The following is a 19,081-nucleotide window of genomic DNA, read 5'->3' on the forward strand; positions in this document are numbered from 1 at the left end:
TTAGCTGGCTGAACCCTATGAGCAAGACAAACATGGCTTTGTCTAATAACACCCAGCCCAAGCAAAGCAAAGCAAACTTGTAAAGCTAAAGCCTTAATTCTCGTCATCCATCCATCCACAAACTGAGAACTCACCACCAACGCATTTTTGAATGGAAAGCTGCCTAAATCTGTCCAACCAATCTACTAATTCCGTTTTACTACTACACAAGTTGCAAGTATGTAGTCAGTCTCATCTGTGTAATATGTAGGTTCCAAACCCTAACCAAGTCATACATATCAGTGTACATAACCTTCCGCCCAGACGCTACATACGTACAGACAGAGCTCGTACTTGAGACTTATTCAGATCTTTTGCTCTCCTATTAACTACTTGGCTTATTCAGTTTGTGGTACGTGAATAAGTAGCGTTGGAAAATCAAGTGTAGTATTTTAATGGAGCGTTCATGTCGCTGGTGAAATTTGAAAAAAATTGTATGCAAATACTTGTGACGCTATGTATGAAAGTGAATTGAGAGCATTGCTTTTTCGGGATACCTACTTAATTTATTGTATTTTGAAAATTGCTAGGTTTCGTTGTACCACTGTAATCTTCATCAAGTGAAAATGCAGAGTTTTGTTACAGAATCAATCTAAAATAGTACTTCATAATTGAACAATACGTGATGAACTGAATTGAAACTCAAATTATTTAGATTGTATTATTTACCTTGTAAATTGAAATAAGAATTTACACATCAAAATTATTTATGTATAGTACAACAAAAGTTGAGGATGTATTTAATTTTATTTCAATCTCACTCTCACGACCACAAAAAATCTCACATGTACAAAATCCGTTATAATAAATGAAACCGTGACTTTGTTCACCACGGGTTTTGTTTGGGTTAACAACATTTCGTCAGTTTCTCATCTTCGAAAGTGGTAAACATGTTCCAGTCTGTACATAAATATGAGACGGACTCAAACTCTGTTACGCCATGCCTTTCTTTCGTTCGACCCAACAACCTTAATTCTTATTGTGTACAAGAAGAAATGACAATAATAATACCATCAGTCCAGCCGTATGGCCCATTCTTTCTGCTCCTTAGCACAAAGTCATAAACACGAAAGTGAGAGTATGGATAAGATTAAAGGTCCTTCGCTCCCAATATTCATCCTGCTCCTTCTCCTCCTTCCACCAAGCCCATTACTTATTTTTATACTTAACAACTAAACAAATATTGTTTTGTTAAAGTTAAACTGGAGGGAAACCACACCACACAAACTTTATCCCTTCTTCCTTCGTCGACTCTTAACCCGTAAAGTTGGTGGCTTTACTGGACAAGGAATAACATCTTTGAAAAACAAAATTATTTTAGATCTACACATACAAATTTTGAAAGGATCCAAATTTGTGATTAGCTAATTATTACAATCTGCGCAGTCAAAGGTTACCCTGTCATCATCATCATCGTCATCATCAAATCAATCATCATGGAATCAATGTTATCCCAAAGAACAAATTAAGTTTGGGGAAAGGTGCAATTTACTCGACTCACTCGACTCAACCTGAGGCTAATAATCTGCAACCTGCAATTTACCCCGGTCCATGCAGTGGCCTGTAATACGGCGTGTGTATTTATGTAAGATAAGTAATAGGTAGTGCAGTACAGGAAGACTTTTATTCAATCAACCTCCAGCAGGTAATAAAGTTTTACTTTGATTTGATTTGATTTGACATGGTAAAAACGTCAAATCTAAATATGTATGTACATATTCTTCAAATAATTCTTTTACTTCGTCATCTCGTCGGAATCTCATCTTGAGAATCGAATCAAATCTCAACCTTTTTCCACTTCCTCTTGAATTATGTGCAAATGGTTCCTGAATAAAAATCACTGTGTCGAATTCTGAAGTAATCGACAAAATCTGATGCATATTATATTCTCATATTTTTTTACGTAATCCTGCAGATAATTTTTATTCTGCAGAACCGTATGTTCATAATTGTTCTGCAGAAATCGCTCCACCTAAAATTTGCCTGCGTAAAATCGGCCCAAATTTCTGCAGGAAACCCGTTCAAATTTTTACTCCCATTTTACCTCAATAACAACGTGATATTGGATGAACCTACGTAAAAAGCAAGTGATATGCAATGAGACAAAACCAATTTGGTATTGGAGGTGGTGGAGTATGAGACTGGATTGGATTTGGATTCATTTGGTTACGAGAGAGAGAATCACATCACCTTATTCACCAAGTTTACTACCAGCGAGCGAAGAGGCCAAGCTGGGAGATCAGTGTGTAACGTGCTCTTGCCAAGACGAGAGAGAGAAGGGAAATGTTGGACGACTACTAAGTTTTATTTACGCTGCTCTTCCACATCCAACTAAAATCCGATCCGTCCAACATCCTCCCCGAATTCGGATCGATCCCTCCAACTCACTGAAACTGCCTGCTCACCCTGTCTGCTTTTCACCCAGAGCCAGGAAGGAAGAACCGGATAGGAGGGCGAAGGAATAAGAACTACTCCAACTTACTTAGTCATCAGCACGTCACCCATACTCCACTGCCTTATCAACTTTATCGTTTAATATTTACTACTAGTGTTCAGTTAATAATTAGGGAAAGAAAAAACTATTTGTAAAGAGAAAGTTTCTCGTGCCTTAAAAATTGTGACTTTCATAAATCCGCGTATGTACAAAACAGGAACGAGTTGGAAAAAATTGTTAATAAAAAATACCAATCATTACTAAATATCAAGGTGCTTTACGTAAGAATTAACTGATCCAATCTGATGGTGGGGTGTGGACGAGGAAAATTTATAATTACTACTTTTTGTTGACGAAGTTTCATACATACATGAAAGGAAGTCATCGTTAAGTAAACGAGGTGAGTTATCATAAATACACATTTTATTTATTATCTTTCAGCCTTTGGTTATATTTTATGGCATAAAATTATTTACTCGTACTTGCAATTAATTTACAAGCATCCTCACCAATAAATAAGGCCTCGTGTTAAATGATATTAAGAAATTGGAAGAAAAGTTGGACACGATTTTCCCTTTTTTGCGTACACGCATGACACGACTGAATCTTTGGTTGGCTCGATATAATAATGCTGGCGATGATGTGGGGGACTCCGAAAACGAGACCGGCATAAAATGTGGATGAGGTTCATTTATTCCCTGCTCCTGCTGCTGCTCTTTTACATGGTTTCTTATTTACCAGGAAGAACTTATTATTATGCGGTGTGCAGGCTGGGTGATGAATAAGAAATTATTGGACGTATATATAAAAATTTTGATTTATTTTACTTATATCGTCACTTTTTTTACGACCATCAGTTTAACTCCTCAATTTCTGCCATAAATATCTCGACAATGTCAAATGTCATGATTTGTGTGCTAATTAGTTGGCAGTTTGCGGTTGTTACTTTACTGCTGCTGGACAATAAAAACCGCACAAAATCTACCCAATTTGTGTGATCATCCATCCATCCACAAAATGGAATGAAATCAATAGATAGCTCGTGCTGGGAGAACATTCCACTCCTTTATTGTTTTCGTCTCTTCGTATGAATGTATGTAGTTTGTGGCTTTGTTAGCTCTCTGTAATTAAGGTAGTAACGGCAAGCAGAGGTGGTTTTGTACGTAATCAGTGCTCATCTGTATTGATTGCTCAGTCAGGAGTGGGATTGGCAGGCATCAAAGTGTGGATGATGAATTCATAGTTGCAGTCATTATCTCGGGAAGGGAGGATGAGTTCACACGTTGTAATTAGGACTGCGTGGGTGGGTAAAGAGGTGCATGTTTGTTTTACTAAATATTGCATACATTTTGGTTGCGAAATTGCCAACCTTCTCTGTAATTATTTCTTCTTGGCCAGTATTTTTTTTTACCCTTTTGGCTGCATCATCTAAATTTACATAGATAATTCTTGCCTGTTTAAAGAGTTAGTTTGGTGGCTGGCTGGCTCGTGTTGTGTGAGAATAGTTTTAGTAAACTCCGATTAAAAGGGTGTAAAATAGAGTAAAATAGAAAATGTGAGATGTGGGTGGTTTGGTTTGTTGGCTAGTTTGGGGAATGAATAAGCTGCGCGTGGCGTGGCGTGGCGTGGATGGAAGATCACTTTCCTCTTTGCCATCCGACTATCGATTTCTCTCTCTCTCCTTCAGAAGACTCCCCAAAACTTCACTTTACAGTACTTACACTCACACCAAACAAACCACGTCGGCATTATGTTCGACTTTTTACGGACAATGGTCCCATGTCGGGTTACATAAGTGATTCTAAATTATGAGGCTATTATTATTGTCGACGTACATATGTACGTATGGAAAATGATGAAAAGATGTTGATTTGGCAATTTTGGAAATTCAGAATAAGAGAGCTCTTGATAACAGAGTTCTTGATAAAGAAAAGAAGAGAAAATTGTGGATTCATTCTGGGGATTCATTCAATTCATTACTTACCAAAGAAAAGTAAAATAAATTGCTTTTTCTTCCCACATACTTATTATTTAAGGTCCAATTTACTCATGTATTTGTAGAAATTCACCGCAAATCTAAAAAAAATGTGTATAATTTAGTTATTTGCCTACTTGCAACATTAGCTTCGAATCATGGATGAAGCTTCTTTCTATAAAAAAAATATTCGACTCGAGATAGCAGTCAACTCCCCCGTCTTCCTTATAAATATTTATTTTCACGTTGCTTATTCCGTTGGCATTGTACTTTTAATGGATTAGGCAACCAAGTAACCAAGATCGGATTGATTCCAGCCAAGTAAGTAACTCACCTAGCTTGCTTTATCATATATCAACATTTTGTTGTACACATAAACACACCCCGCAGCAGTACGAGGGATAAATAGTATATGTTACACGACCATAGATTACATCATTCGTATAAGTATAACATGTCAAACTGATGGGATATATGTAGTAGCTAACTACCAAATTATAAATGTGATGTTGTATCTACTATTCGCTTATATCACATCTCGATCTAGGCAGGAGCTTAAAATTATCCGGGAGCTTATTCAAGCCTAGCGTTCTCTCTCCTCTTTTATACATTGTTTTGTTTGGTTTGATTCCATCATCAGTATCAAATCAGAATTAGGCACGTAAATTTAGACTTGATGCAAATCTTGTCAGTTCAGTCAGGTTCAGGTTGCAGGAAAAAGTACGAGTTGGTTTTCGGGGACCCGAAGTGTGTACATCAAATTTTAGGCAATGTCGCTTGCAAACCTACCTAAATTAGATATTTATTTGTGGCGTATTCCCAATCACCACAAATAATACCTAAATATTTGTCATGTTTTCTTACAGCGGTTGTTGAGATGACGTGTCGTATTATTCCAAATACGACCCGATAATAAATAACATTCTGTTTTGTTGTATAACTTTTCAGCCTGATTAATGCAACAAGTTTTCGATTAACGTTTAATACAATCACCAGTTAGTGGTTTGGTCAGTCATGCATTTGCCAGAGATTGGTATAAATTGTGCATATGTACACATATTAATACCCATTTTATTATACTACTGGGCATTAATATGTGGTGTGGTCAAATACATAGTTGTCCACTATTTGTATGTATGGTTTAGTATGTCATCCAATACTGCATGGTCAACTCTGAATAAAATATGGTTGTGCAGTTTAATTTAATTTAATACAATGCATATTAAATATAAAATCAAACCCGAATCCAATTCAACCAACTCGACCCGACCGACCGACCAAAGTATCCGGTTACACATTGAGATATGATTACCACCACGATCGACTAAAAACTTCATATACAGTCAACACTTGCAAGTGTATGAAACTTGACATTATTTATTGCATGATATGCTGAATGTGGTAGCGAGAACGTATGTAGGATGGTGCATTTTGTTGGCTTGCATTAAATTGAAATTGAACCTCGAGAATTTATCACCAAACTTTTGCACCACTTGGTAAATATTTCTGTGGAAGAAGACTGCTCTGCTGCAAATAAAGGGAAATAATTTATATAAAGTGATTGAAAACTTGTGGTCGTGATGGAGAGTGAGTGATTGAGTTAATATTTTATCTACATCCTGTCCGAAACTTTCATGATATTAAGGATGAAATATTTGCAAAATTTGAGCAAAAAAGTGAAGATTTTATGTCAACTGTAGTGCAGTGAGATGTGTATGTTCTGCCATAAGGTGATTTTTTTTATCTCAAAGTATTTAACTCCATTCCAAATTCCGTCGAAAAGTGCGACACGATTTATTCCTTATTAAGTGGAAATGGGATAAATTCCCGTATATGAGATGAAAGGCTTCCTCTTCTTCTTTTTTCCTCTGAGAATTGAGTTACCGATGGAAATTCGGTCATAAATTAAGGCGGAAATCAAGGCAAATAGACATTAAAAAATAACAAGTGATTAATTTTCCGGGTTGAAAACGCTTCCAACTTTTTACCCTGTAGGGATCTGGGTAATTTATAGCGGAATGGGAAGGGAGGTTCGCAGATGGTTAAAATATTTACCGATTGTATGTATCTCTTTGGGATTCGAATAGTTCCAAGTACTTTAAATGCAAGTCTGCATTATGGACTGCATTGCTGCATACTTTTGTGATGAGGTATTTTTTTTGTGAGACGTATTTCTGACAAAGTACCTGAACTAGCCATGTAGGAGTTGCAAAAAATGTGAATATTAATGATGCATTTTTTCTATTATTATTTTTTTCTCTTGCTTAATGAGCTCGTCATGTTTTTAGTTTTTGATTGAGTTGGATGCCGATTTCATAAATCTTTGAAAAAACTATTTAGTATAACTACAATTAGATAATTTGGCACACAAAAAAAAATGATATCCTGATTTTTGATAAAATCATTTTTAGCAAAATGAGAAATAAGAAATCGGACGAGAAAAAAAGTTCTCTTCTTCCTCCTCCCGTTCTTTTTCCATCTCGTCAATAAAAAGTAATTGAAGGGTGGAGTAGCCGAGGCAGGTAGTCGTACGTACTTGTGAATCTTGAGTGATGGGTACTTGACTCGCACCACGGGTGTAATGGAGCGTAAACAGGCGTAATGGCATCGAAGGTACTTAGCAGGGAGAGAAAGGAGGCAAACATCCATCAAGCCTCGTATTTATTATACGGACAGGCAAAGAATAATGGAAAATTGTCGCAAGAAACAGTTTGCAATTTTCATGTAAAAATGTGAATTACAATTATTTACCAAGTATTCCGGCACCATAGGAAATACTGCTTTCTAGGTTATGCCGTCCACATAGCTGCATTAATATCGCTCTATCACTTCATGTAGGATGCATGCACTCGCATGTTTACGCTTACGCAAGGAGATAAAAAAAACTGGCATCTTTTTAACTTTGGAAGGACGTTAAGCTAGTTTGGAGGAAGAGTTGGTTGTACTACTCGTTGCATTGACTGTCGACTCAAATATTTCCAAACTTCCTGCTGCACACGTTGTTGAACTCCACCTGCGCCTTGTTTTTGCTCCAGACCTCGCCAAAAATATCAAAATCTTTTGTTTCTGCAGACAAATGATAAAACACCCTCAAAATTCCGGATTGGTCGGGGTCCATTTTTTATTCGGGATTTTTGAAGGTGTCAACCAGACAGTTTTATCTTTTACGGTTGTATACCACCATGCTTACCGTGGCTTTTTGCCTTGTCAAGGTTTTGCACCTCATTGTGTTGCTGTTGCTGATGCTGGTGGTGGTGTTAGATAGCAAACTAACTGGGCTGATTCATTACGTAAAGGCGAAAGGCCGTATTTCTATTCTACAATACTCGTAAAAATTTAACTTCTTGCTCATGCTGGGGATGCATCATTGCATCAATTGCATCACACGATTCTCTTATCCGGCCTTCTTGGAATTGCATGTTTTATGTATGTAGAAATATGCATCACTTTTGACAGAATGTGCATAATTTGTGAAATTAAGGATTTCTACAAATTTGAACATTTACCCGTGTGGGAGTTTTATTTACTACATTGAAGAATGAAAACGGCTGGTGATGCGGTGCGGTGCATTTGCCGGTTTTATGATCTCTGCCTGAGGATGAGTCAAAGAGTCAGACATTGTGCAAGCGATATTTATGGTATGAATGATAACTACATAAAATTATGAAATTTTTGGACACTTAACTCAAAAATGTCACTGAGAAAATATTCTAATAGCTGTTAAGTATGCATTTAGTATATTTTAGTGTTTTAAGATGTGATTTCATAAACTGGCAACTGCACAGATTGACGAAATCTTCTTCCAAGAAGTGAATAGCATACTCTTAAAATATCCATGTTTTTTAATGGGCAGTTGTAAATTTACTGAGTCTTGCATGGCTGGCTAGATGGATATATTTAGTTAATTCGGATTCGCAATTTTTTCTTAACTCGTCTCAAATTACAAAATCAATGTTTAAAATTCACCAGTTCTGGGAGGTGGCATGGTGGAGAATTGCCAGAAGAAATTTATGAGAAAGCAGCTGCACTTTTTATCCCTCATTGTGTTGCATGCTGCAAGCCTACTAATCGACAGATTTAATACGGGGACATTTATATGCACTTCATTTTTGACATGTTTGCACTTTAAAGCACGAAATAAAATAGATCCATTTTGTGGGCACAAGCATGTTTATTATACTTTTGTGCAGCAGTTAACTAAATTATGGGGGCAAAATTGATAGACTCAATCTTATTTGTGTCAGAGACTCGTTGCTTCAATTAAGCAATTTTATTATTTCACTCTTAATTTAGCTACTGGTCTTTACACATTTCGAATTTTTCTGACCTTACAATATTTTCCATTACATTTGTTCGATCCATATTTTGGCCCACTTTAACAAGATCATCGTCACGATTTATTTATTGCATTTGAAGGATTCAACAACAAAAATGTTATGTACATACGTGCACAATGGAGAATTCAAAACAAGATTTTGTTATTCTAAAGTACACCGTCTTAAATCTTGTATGATTTACTGAGCGAAAAATCAGGCTTACGATGCATCATATCATAACCATATAGAAAAGAATGGAATAAATGCTTTATTGTTCGGTTTGGTATGTGTATCGCTGCAGATGATATTCTTTCACGAATGACCGATGGAAGACCTTATTAAGCGGGGTAGAATAAGATAAGGAAAATAATAACGTCGTCCCATTTCCATAATTTAAATTGCAAGAGACGGATTTGGCTGTCAACTAAATCTTTGTTGGTGTGTGTAGGTTTGTCCGTAATAGTTTGTATGCATAGTATTAAACCGTGATGCTTATCGTCCACATACATAGTTCACAGAATAAGTAATCCTATTTCTGCAAAGCTTGCTAAAAAACGTGTCCTAATCGATGCGATTGTTTAACAAGAAGTATAAACAAAGACGGACAGAAAACAGTTTAGTCTGCATTCTTATTTTCTGCATTGACATTCACATGCAGGCGCAATTTAATCGAGAAATATGTAATTGCTTCTCTCTACACACACGCCAATAATCAGTTGAAAAAAGAGCTACACACATAACTGGCTGACCGGCTGGGGAAAGGGTTTGGTCATTCTTTTTGTGTTATCATCTTGGCCTGCAACGATTTGCATAAATGCGTAGGTCGCTTAAAATCTGAAGGTTGTCGAATAGCGTAATAAACTTTATATGTATCGTTCCTTCTTAAAGGCTTTCATGTACATGGTCTGTCTGCCTGTGGTCCACAAAACAGTGGAGTAGAAACTCCTGCAAGTTTCTTTCATCCTTTAATTTGACACCTGCTGTACAATTACCTTCTCGTTCTTTTGGTCAAATGGAAACTTCTTCTTCTTTAATTAAATCTGAATCCGACATTGGCCAGATCCTAGTATGATTTTCATTGTGATTGTAATTACTGATAAATGATGTATCGGAAATAGGAAATTTCTGTGTATGTAAAATAAATATATTGATGATGAGAATATTTACGAATAATTCTTGCTGATCTTGTTTTTATCTCATAAATAAAATAAAAACAATGCTGTTCATGTATAGCATAGCCACCTAAATGAAAATATGTAATATGCAATACTAACGCCCACGTACGGCCTAATTGCATGCAATACTTGCTCTGTCCAAATGCAGAGAATATCTGAATGTATTCATGTTGGACTTCACCTGATGAACGTGCTTTCAACAATATTGTTGAAACTTTAAATTAAATGTGTTTTAAATGAACTGCTGCTAGAACATAAAGTTGCCACGATTTTACATGCGTGTTACGCATCCAATTAAAACAAAACTTCAGGAAATTTTACATCAATGTCGTCCTTCTTGTCAAGTTGTTGGCAGACATTGAATAACGAATTGGTCGTAGTAAATGCATACTTTTTGTGTGTGGAGTCATCTTAAATAATACGAAGAAGTGCAGTGCAGGAATATATGAATACGTAAAGTAAAAGATTTTTAAATTCAGAAGTATGCATGCACTTGTAACAGTCACACTTTAAACATTTAGATTCGGAAGAACTATGCGTGGGTGTTGGACAGTCTGTACTTGATGAAAATGGACAGAAACCATCCCACCCTAAAGTCTAAATAATGGCGACTCTATATAATTTGTAGATATGCAGATTGGTTCGGCTTATTCGTTAAATTATTTAGTTTGGATGAATATTTAGGATGATTTAGATTATGAAGTTGTAAGATTTTTTAAAAACATTTTTGTTAAAATTAGCCGGGTAAGTTTAAAGGGAAATTTGCATATTACCAATCAGTAACACGTTGAGAATCTTATGTATGTGAATTATGTGAGTGTTACGCATTTGTATTTAAATTTATATCCGAGTCCTTGGCAATCTAGAGAGCAAAAGTAATTTTGAGACTTGTTGTTTGTCCATATTTTTAAAAGAGACATCTTCCTAACCATCCAATGCAATATTGCCTCCTTGGTTTTTTGACACGTAAATATTCCTTCTTCCTATTCCTCGCGATTATTGCATCACGGACGGACGGGGAGAGGAAGCAGGAAGGAAGTTGTTGAAAGAGATGAACTCTTTTCAAATCGGATTCAGCAGAAATCAAATCACAACTTGTGAAGGCAGTAACTAACCCACGAAATGAACAAACCAACAACCCAGATATTTTTAGAACTTGGTTTTTTCACTGAGACAGCAAAACTGTTCTGCATCTCGCATGGTGGATGAGCTCTTGCTTGAACCGAGAGTGGTGAATTCGGGTATAAAAGGTCCATATACTTTCACACCATTCACTACTACCCGGTAATACCCGGTACACATTTTAAGTATGTATCTATATACCGGCTCATGTATGAATGCAAGCAAATGTTTGCTATAAACTATATAATCATCATCATTGGATACACATTTTGCAAAATGGGTTTAAAACCGCAAGATTTTTAGGGTGCAGTAAACCTCAGAAGTATTTGGTTGAGTCAGTTTTTTCGCAAATTGTTCTCCTTAAAATTTCCTCAGCAATTTAGTTTAGGACTTTTCATTTATTATCAATATTTAAAACAAACTGTGCATAATATTCTCCTCTTTATGTGTCATTTGATGGTGTATGTATGCATTATCACAATCGTATTTTGTTCATAAAGTCAAACTGTTTTTGTTTTAGTTGGCGAAGGGATGGTTATTTTAAAGTTGAGAGTATTAGTAGGACATTCACTCGGGCTTCCATCATTTTTTCATCATCCGCTCCTTCATCCCAGTAACATTTTGGCATTTGTTTCAATCCCATCTCAAATCGCAATTAGGCATTGACATGAGACGAAGACCTAGCTGAATGGAGACACAGAAATGTAAGTATTACAGGAAAAAAGGCCTACACCGTTTGGCATCTTCTTCTTCTTCATGTGGTCGTTTTATTTTACGTTAACGCATCCTGATTTCACTGCTTGATGTCAAACAGTCAAACTGTGCGAAAGTAGAGAGGTTCGCTATATTTTCCTTCTGCTAAAGTCAACTTGTACCTCAGTTTGATGATATGGTTGCCAAAAATTAATGGATGTTTCTATCTCTGTCTGGCACACTTGTAAAATTAATTAATGCTGTGCAACTACGGGGGTGGTCTAATTTTTTAACTGTGCAAAATCAGGAGACACAGTTTGCAATAGTAATGAAGTGACTAAGAATACATTTACCACCGGGTTGTGGTTGGGATGATCAATGATGAGTCAATAAATGCTTAATGGTGGTTTTAAATAGTGTTCTATAATATCTAGGCGTGTACATAAAAATAGTCAGAATGAGTGGGCTAGGGAAACAGTAAAACAAACCAACCACAGATAAGAATGACAACCTTTGAAGATAACCGTGACTATTTATCACTCCACACATTTAATTTACATTTAAATTTCTTGTAAGGAAAGCTAAACAAAAATTGACTGTTGACTTGACTTACTTTTATATTTAACCAAGTTTACATGCAAAGTCCTGCCTTTCATCTACAAAAATACCGACACAGCACAAACCCCGTCTTAAATAGTTGAAAAGCGAGGAAGACTTAGGAATTGAAATAGTTGACAAATACACAAAATGTACATTTCAAAATCGACCGGAAATGTGAGAAATGGCAAAAAAGTTAATGGAAAAGAAGAAATTCCGGAAAATTGGGCGAAAACTATAAAATTTTGTGGTGAATAAAATCGAAATCTGGTATCCATCGTGGCATTGTAGTCTGTAAATAAAAGAATGTGCGACATTCATGGAGATAATCGTGACTAATGGTATTCTACAATGTCGTGTCGTGTGGGTACACTACAAGCACAAAACATGAGACGAAACAAGCAAAAAATACAAAAGTCAAGTAAGAGTTAGAGCTATTTGCCATTTCGGGCTGTCTTTTTCCTCTTCCTTTCCTCCTCATCTGGATGTAACACAATGAAATTTGACTTTGTTCCGTGTGGCAAACGGTGATAAAAATCACTTTACTGAGCTTTAATCTTAAATCACTTACTGCTCTTTCACTACAACGGGGAAATAAACAGCTTTTAAAATTGTTTCGGCAAAAAAATATTTTAAATGTTTATACAAATCTCAATTTGTACTTTTAGAGTTATTTTTTTACTAACAAGTTGACAAGTAAAGTAAAGTTGACAAATTTTACAGTTTCAAAATTTACTCTGCATTTTCTCCTCTTCGGATGCAAATATCTCGGCCAAACGTACCCATCGGCAGATAGTGTCATTTGCAAATTTCGTAATAATTAAGTTTGTGATCGATTGGCACTAATTTGGTAAAAATCGGAGAGCATTCGCTGGGAATCCTCCATTGTTAGAATTGCTCCATGTTGAACTTCAAATATATATTTTTTTCTCTGCAATTTCTGTTATCAGATCAATGTTAAATGTTAAAATGTTAAAATGTGACAGTTTTACATCGCCAGGACTCAGATTTCTCTGCTTTTCAGCCTCAGATGGCGACTTCTTGCCATAATTTCGTAGCAAGTTGTCTCATCCCAATACAATTTAGGGGTTGTAGTAGATTCAAAGTTTGATATCCTCAAATTTTTTGTCTTGCCGTGGTACATGTAACGTTGAAGAAGAATAGAAAAGAATTGAGTCATCCATCCGTGCAAGCTGATTTATGAAATGACATGACGCGTTCTTATTCTGTGCAATCAGAGTTGAATCCTCTCCTCTCTCCATATTTGAACATTCGGTCGCCAGAAAGAGAGACCAGAAAAAGATTCATGTAACGATTTAGTCGGTTGTATTTGTACAATTATTAAAATATTGATGTGTTGGAGAGACTGCAGACGGCATTCCTTGACCAATTATGGAGAAAATGATAATTTAGTATTGACAATTATTGAGTGTGATCGATATGAAAGCAGTTAGTTAGATATTTCTGCTTTCAATTTTATTTCTAATGATATGATTTTATTTATTTATACCCACTTAAATATATATTATGCCAATTATTAATAAGCAGTATCTCGTGTTGACATGAAATGTATTCTATTTTTTCAGATTGATGCTGATAAAAAGACAGATTTTCTCATCTACAGAAATTTTTGGTAAGCAAATTCCCCCATAATAATGCTAATAATCTCAAAACTCCATCCTTGGCCACGAAACGAATGCAAATCTAAGCACATTTATTCGCAGTAATCATTTTTATTTTTTGAGAATACTCACGTTATTTATTTTGGCTTTAGTCAGCGCCAGTGAAAGCAGAGCATGGCATTGTGTAAGCCGGGGACAAAGGCTGATTCTCTCTTCTTGATAAGTAAAGTACCCTGTGCGACTATTCATTCCCGGTCATAAATAAAATCTGGGAATAAAATAAAAGTACGAGATCCCCTCCTCCTCCTCCTCCCTTGATTTCTCTCCTTAAAACGTCCACCAACTCGTCGTTTCCAACTTTTCCTAACTGAATTAAGACTTGGCCCGTTGACACTAATGAAAAGATATTTTCCCATCCGTCCAGCAGTCCCCTCGCACCCATCCATTCAAACACAACCCCACCAAACAACCGACCAACTAATGCAATTTTATATTACATAAAGCAATTCATTTAAGTGATTGCTTGCTTTTGAAATTGAGAAGACTTGTTCAAAACTTGTACATACATTGGTCCGCATAAATTGTAACATCACTTTTCATTTCTTAATACGAAGGATTTTTAAATGAGTCGGACTCATCCTCAGAGTGCTGAATATTAATGTCAAAGATTTATATGCGGACGTGTCATAACTTTTTAGTTAGTAGTAGCTGAGCTGTTAAGTCTCCTGGCAATTATTCCCCTCCTGAGTATGGCAATAATAATAATTGGTAATACAAGTAAGTGCAGAGTTGGGTGTGTGCGTACTAAATATTAAATATGGTTTCGTTATTATTATTACTTTACAATTATTGCTTCAGTGATTTGAAAGCACTTTCTTTATCGTTGGTTATATTGTATTGTATTGTTTGCTACTTGCGTATGTATTCGATGAATGAGGAAATGTAAGTACTCGTTGTACGAGTGTTTATGGTGAGGGAGAGAATTTTGATGTGTAATGGAGTGTAATATGCAGAAGATCCGACGCACACCACTCGGTTAAACAGACAGTAAAAGTTTCATGGGGGTAAAACGGTGGAAATAAGTGAGCAGGGATTAGATGATAACATACTCATGTGAATTAAATCATTTAAAAAAATATTTAGCCAGGAGGAGGATGAATAATTCATAACGACACCTTTTACTACTTACTAAATACTAAATACCAAGTGCGGGCTAACGAGGCAATTTGTATTGTAAGTGGTTTGGCATTTCTTAATTTAAAGCAATTGTGATGATGAGAGACGGTTATAAATAAGCGTTACGTAACATATGACGATTTCATAAGTGTGAAGACCTTCAAATGAAATGAACAACTGTCAGGTTTGTTGAGTTCATAAAAAAAGGTGCATTATGATGACATGCAGGAATAATGGGGTATGATTTAGTGCATCGGTTGTCACCTCTGCTGCAGTGCAATTAGTGAAACCATTGTTAATTAGGGATAGATAGCGAGTTAAGATGCTGAGAAAATAAGTAAGATCTGGTAATGTGGTTATGATTCTGGCTCTGATTTCCCAAAAAATATCTACATATTTTGACCCAACAAGATCATTAAGGCGCTGCCAATCCGAATTTTTCACAAGCCAAGCCACCCACCCGAAATCATTATCATAGTTGCAATTTAAGCGAAGTAGAGAAGGAGGGTCGGAGCAATTCGACGAGACAGTGGCAAACAGACTCATCCATCTCCCAAACTCCACTTCCTCTCAGAAGGAAGAATACATAAGTGCACCGAGGGGAGAAGAAATCTCCATCTTATTCATTCCCAGCACCCCCACCACCACCACCACCGTCAGATTTTGGATAAGTAAACAAACCCAAAATCTTTCAGAAAATCCAGTCTTTTTGGCGATGAAATTTATGGTGGGAGAGAGAAAGGGAAGACAAGTTTGTTGATGCGTATCGCGCCCTGGTATTCATGTTCTGTGCCCTTCCTCGGAGAGATATCTGGCTCTATTGGTTCTGTAAATTACCAGGACTCACCACACCACCAAAATCTACAAATTTGACAGTGATGTACATGATGTTACTGTGAAATTCTTGCCTCCATTTTACACATTCGTGGCAAGAATAACTGGCTCCTAACGGGCAATAAGTTTAACCCGAATTTGTACATTGATGACAGATGAAAAACCTTGCTGGAAGTTTGCACAATAATTTTCTCTTACATATTCCAGCCAACGGTGTACTTATGTATGTTTGTGGATGTTTGTGGTGGTGAATCCAACCAATCCACCACCCAATAATAATCCGCATTTAGCATCGGACATCAATTCCATGTCATGTTTTGTGAGGGGAGGAAATGGAGGAGAGAGATCACTCACGGCCGTCTCATCTCATTCCATCACATCACATCTCAATTTCTCCAATCATGTCAAACCCGAATATACACGGATGCCTGGAACTACTACTGTGTATGATATGCAGTTATCGTGGGACCTTCTCGTGGTGCGATGTGGTGGTTGGTAGTGCATCTCGAAATTTCTCTGCTCACTCCTTGTGATACAGATCGCTTGGCAAACAACAGATATTTTATGGATCCATTTCAGTCGGAAGAGGGAGAGGAAGCCGGAGCACAATTGACAATCATAATAGAAACACAATGGTGTACAAAGTGTATCCATTTCATTAGACGGCTAGGGCTTTGGGAAAGTAAGTGAGTCAAGAGTCGAGTCACCCCCTCGTATAAATGCTTCATTTATTTGTTTGAATGTTTCGTATGGAGGATGCACTTTATATTTTCTATAAAAGAACAAGCCACGCGGGCCGATCTGTATGGACAATGATGGTCTGGTCAGGCCGGAGGAGTAGACGAGAATGAAAAGATCAAAATCTATCTTTTTTTTGGTCCTCGATTTCTATGTGTGTGGTAAAGTGAAATGTTCCCCAGCAGAGCAGCAGTAAGGCAAAGTTTTCTATGTGGAAATGTCCACATCTCCACATTCATGGTGAAATGGATAGGTCAGACGTGATCTGTGAGACCCGACCGGAAGTGAATGTCCGATTCCGATCATCCAAGCGGAAGCTGAGTGTGCTTTTTGTATGAAAAAAGATTCCATAAATTTGTTGATTTTGAATCTCTGGAAAGATCAGATGGGTCGTGCTGCATGGGGTGAAATACATGCATTTTAAATTTTAGATGTAGAGTTGAAAAGTAATAAAACTAATTTACAAAACGGGACAAAATTATATTAAACATTGATGTTGACATTTTCTTAAAAAACGTGCAAGTCGAAGGGCATGTAAAAAAGTGTATGTAAAAAATTGTACGCATAAAAACTAGACTTTCATTCATTTCATTGTGCGTAAAATGTAATTTTGTGCTTTTCTTCTCAGAATGGAAATCTTACATTTTGTAAAAACTGGCTGGTTACACACGAACCAGAACTTTGTTGTATGAACATACTCGTCTGTTGTTGAGCATTATTGTGCAAGTATCGTATCTGCTACTGCTTCTGGTGCTGGTCCCTCTGGAAGACCATGCGTGACGAAGCATTGCCCGTGAATCCATCATTTCTCCGGAATCGGAATCAAAGAATGCCCTCCATGACTTCATCCCGACGACCCATTCCGGTCTCGGTTTGTTGATTCTGCTGCCAGTTTCGGTATTGTTGCTTGGTACGTCTTCCTCTCTCTCGTACACATTTTCCTCCCAGGGGAACTCGCAGCTTTCACCAATATTTAGCATTTCACTAAGCCCCACATTCTTGTACTCACAGATCGTTTCACTCAGTTGACGTTGCTCCCTGAGTGCATGTTACTTGGTTTGCATTGTGCTGCACTTTTCTATAATGTAACGTAACGAAGGAATAAAAACGACACCATAAAAGCGAGAGTCAGACCAGACCCAGTCATAAATAGTGTTGCATTGTATTCCACGACTATTTTTCTGAGGATTACAAACATTCTACTGCGTAAGACTTTTACTTATAGAGAGACCGTTCCTCTCCTCTTGGAAGAAGATAAAATACTTGCACAAATGCTCTTCTCCGACACAATAAAAAGCTGAGGGGGATGCAGAACAGTAAGTGCAACCACTTTGGTGCACAAATATTTTGATCGCGAGGATCTCTTTAAAATAACAGTTTGTAAAAAAACGAGTCTGGTAGGGAACGAATAAATAATTAGGCGTAGAAATAAGAGGAGAGCATAATATTTTTATAATTGAGTTGGAGAAAGTGGATACGACTTTCTCTTTTCTCTTGATTTTATATATGCATGAGTTGTAAAGTGTAAATGGAAATACATGCTTGCTTATTTTGTCCACTACTGAATACCTCTTTCACTCAATTTGTAGAAAAATTGGGTCTCATCCAACTCCAAGTTTACTACTCGCATCCCTATATTCGCATGTACGTGGGAGTAAGAAATACATGGTTTATTTATACCAGCGAGAAGATTCTGAAAGTTAATCAAGTTATTTTTTGTGTGCAGACACTTACAATTACGATGCATATAGGAGGAAACCAGCAATATATTTGGTATCCCGTCCTTATCATTGAATGGGACAAGATAAGCCACGATGACATTAGAAGTAGTAGTAGTAGACGTAGTACATGAGTAGTGCTGCCATGCCATTGAGGAAGGGGCTGCTTTCTCCCCATGCATGCCACGGGTGGAGGGGGAATACGAGAGAGAAATTTGTCAAAACTTTCCCCGCAGGAGGAGGAGGAGGGAGGGATATGTTGGAGCATTATCTGGAAGAATCTGGTGAATTGACGGGCATAAAAAGTGGACATTTCCACGGCGCCATCAAGTCGGATCCGGCAACTGAGATGTATAAATGGCTGATGGAAGAAAGTTTTAGTGGAACTAAAATGCTGCTCACTCAATAGGGTGGGATATGGCTGAGAGCAAGTTATCTTATCCTTAGGAGTAGATTTGGTTCTTCTCCCCCGTGAAGGGATTCACAGTGATTTCGTGATTTTATATAAGCATACAAATCACAGCGTTAAAGTTTTACACAAATTATTCCTTTATGTAACGTCTCCCATCAAACATTACATTTTCACACAATGGACCTACTTTTCGTCACCGGGGTTAAAAATATCATGGAGAAAACAGTGGA

The 19,081-nt window shown here is 36.9% G+C and overlaps 1 protein-coding gene across 4 annotated transcripts in view; it reads left to right on the plus strand.

Annotated features, from left to right (window-relative positions):
• The first annotated feature begins 1,734 nt into the window (after positions 1 to 1,734).
• The window catches only part of LOC110848827 (talin-1), a 43,165-nt gene continuing 25,818 nt past the window's right edge, over positions 1,735 to 19,081 (plus strand). Inside the window, exons 1-2 of one of the 4 annotated variants that reach the window (XM_035851030.1) lie at positions 1,735 to 2,873; positions 13,938 to 13,984. The gene's annotated coding sequence lies outside the window, so the exon portion shown is untranslated. Of the gene's footprint in view, positions 2,874 to 5,947; positions 6,179 to 13,937; positions 13,985 to 19,081 lie in introns of those variants that run through there. The other 3 variants (XM_022096153.2, XM_022096155.2, XM_035851029.1) reach the window with 3 other exon arrangements.

The sequence above is a fragment of the Folsomia candida genome, unplaced genomic scaffold (genome assembly GCF_002217175.1).
Source record: "Folsomia candida strain VU population unplaced genomic scaffold, ASM221717v1 Fcan01_Sc004, whole genome shotgun sequence".
NCBI classification, from domain to species: domain Eukaryota; kingdom Metazoa; phylum Arthropoda; class Collembola; order Entomobryomorpha; family Isotomidae; genus Folsomia; species Folsomia candida.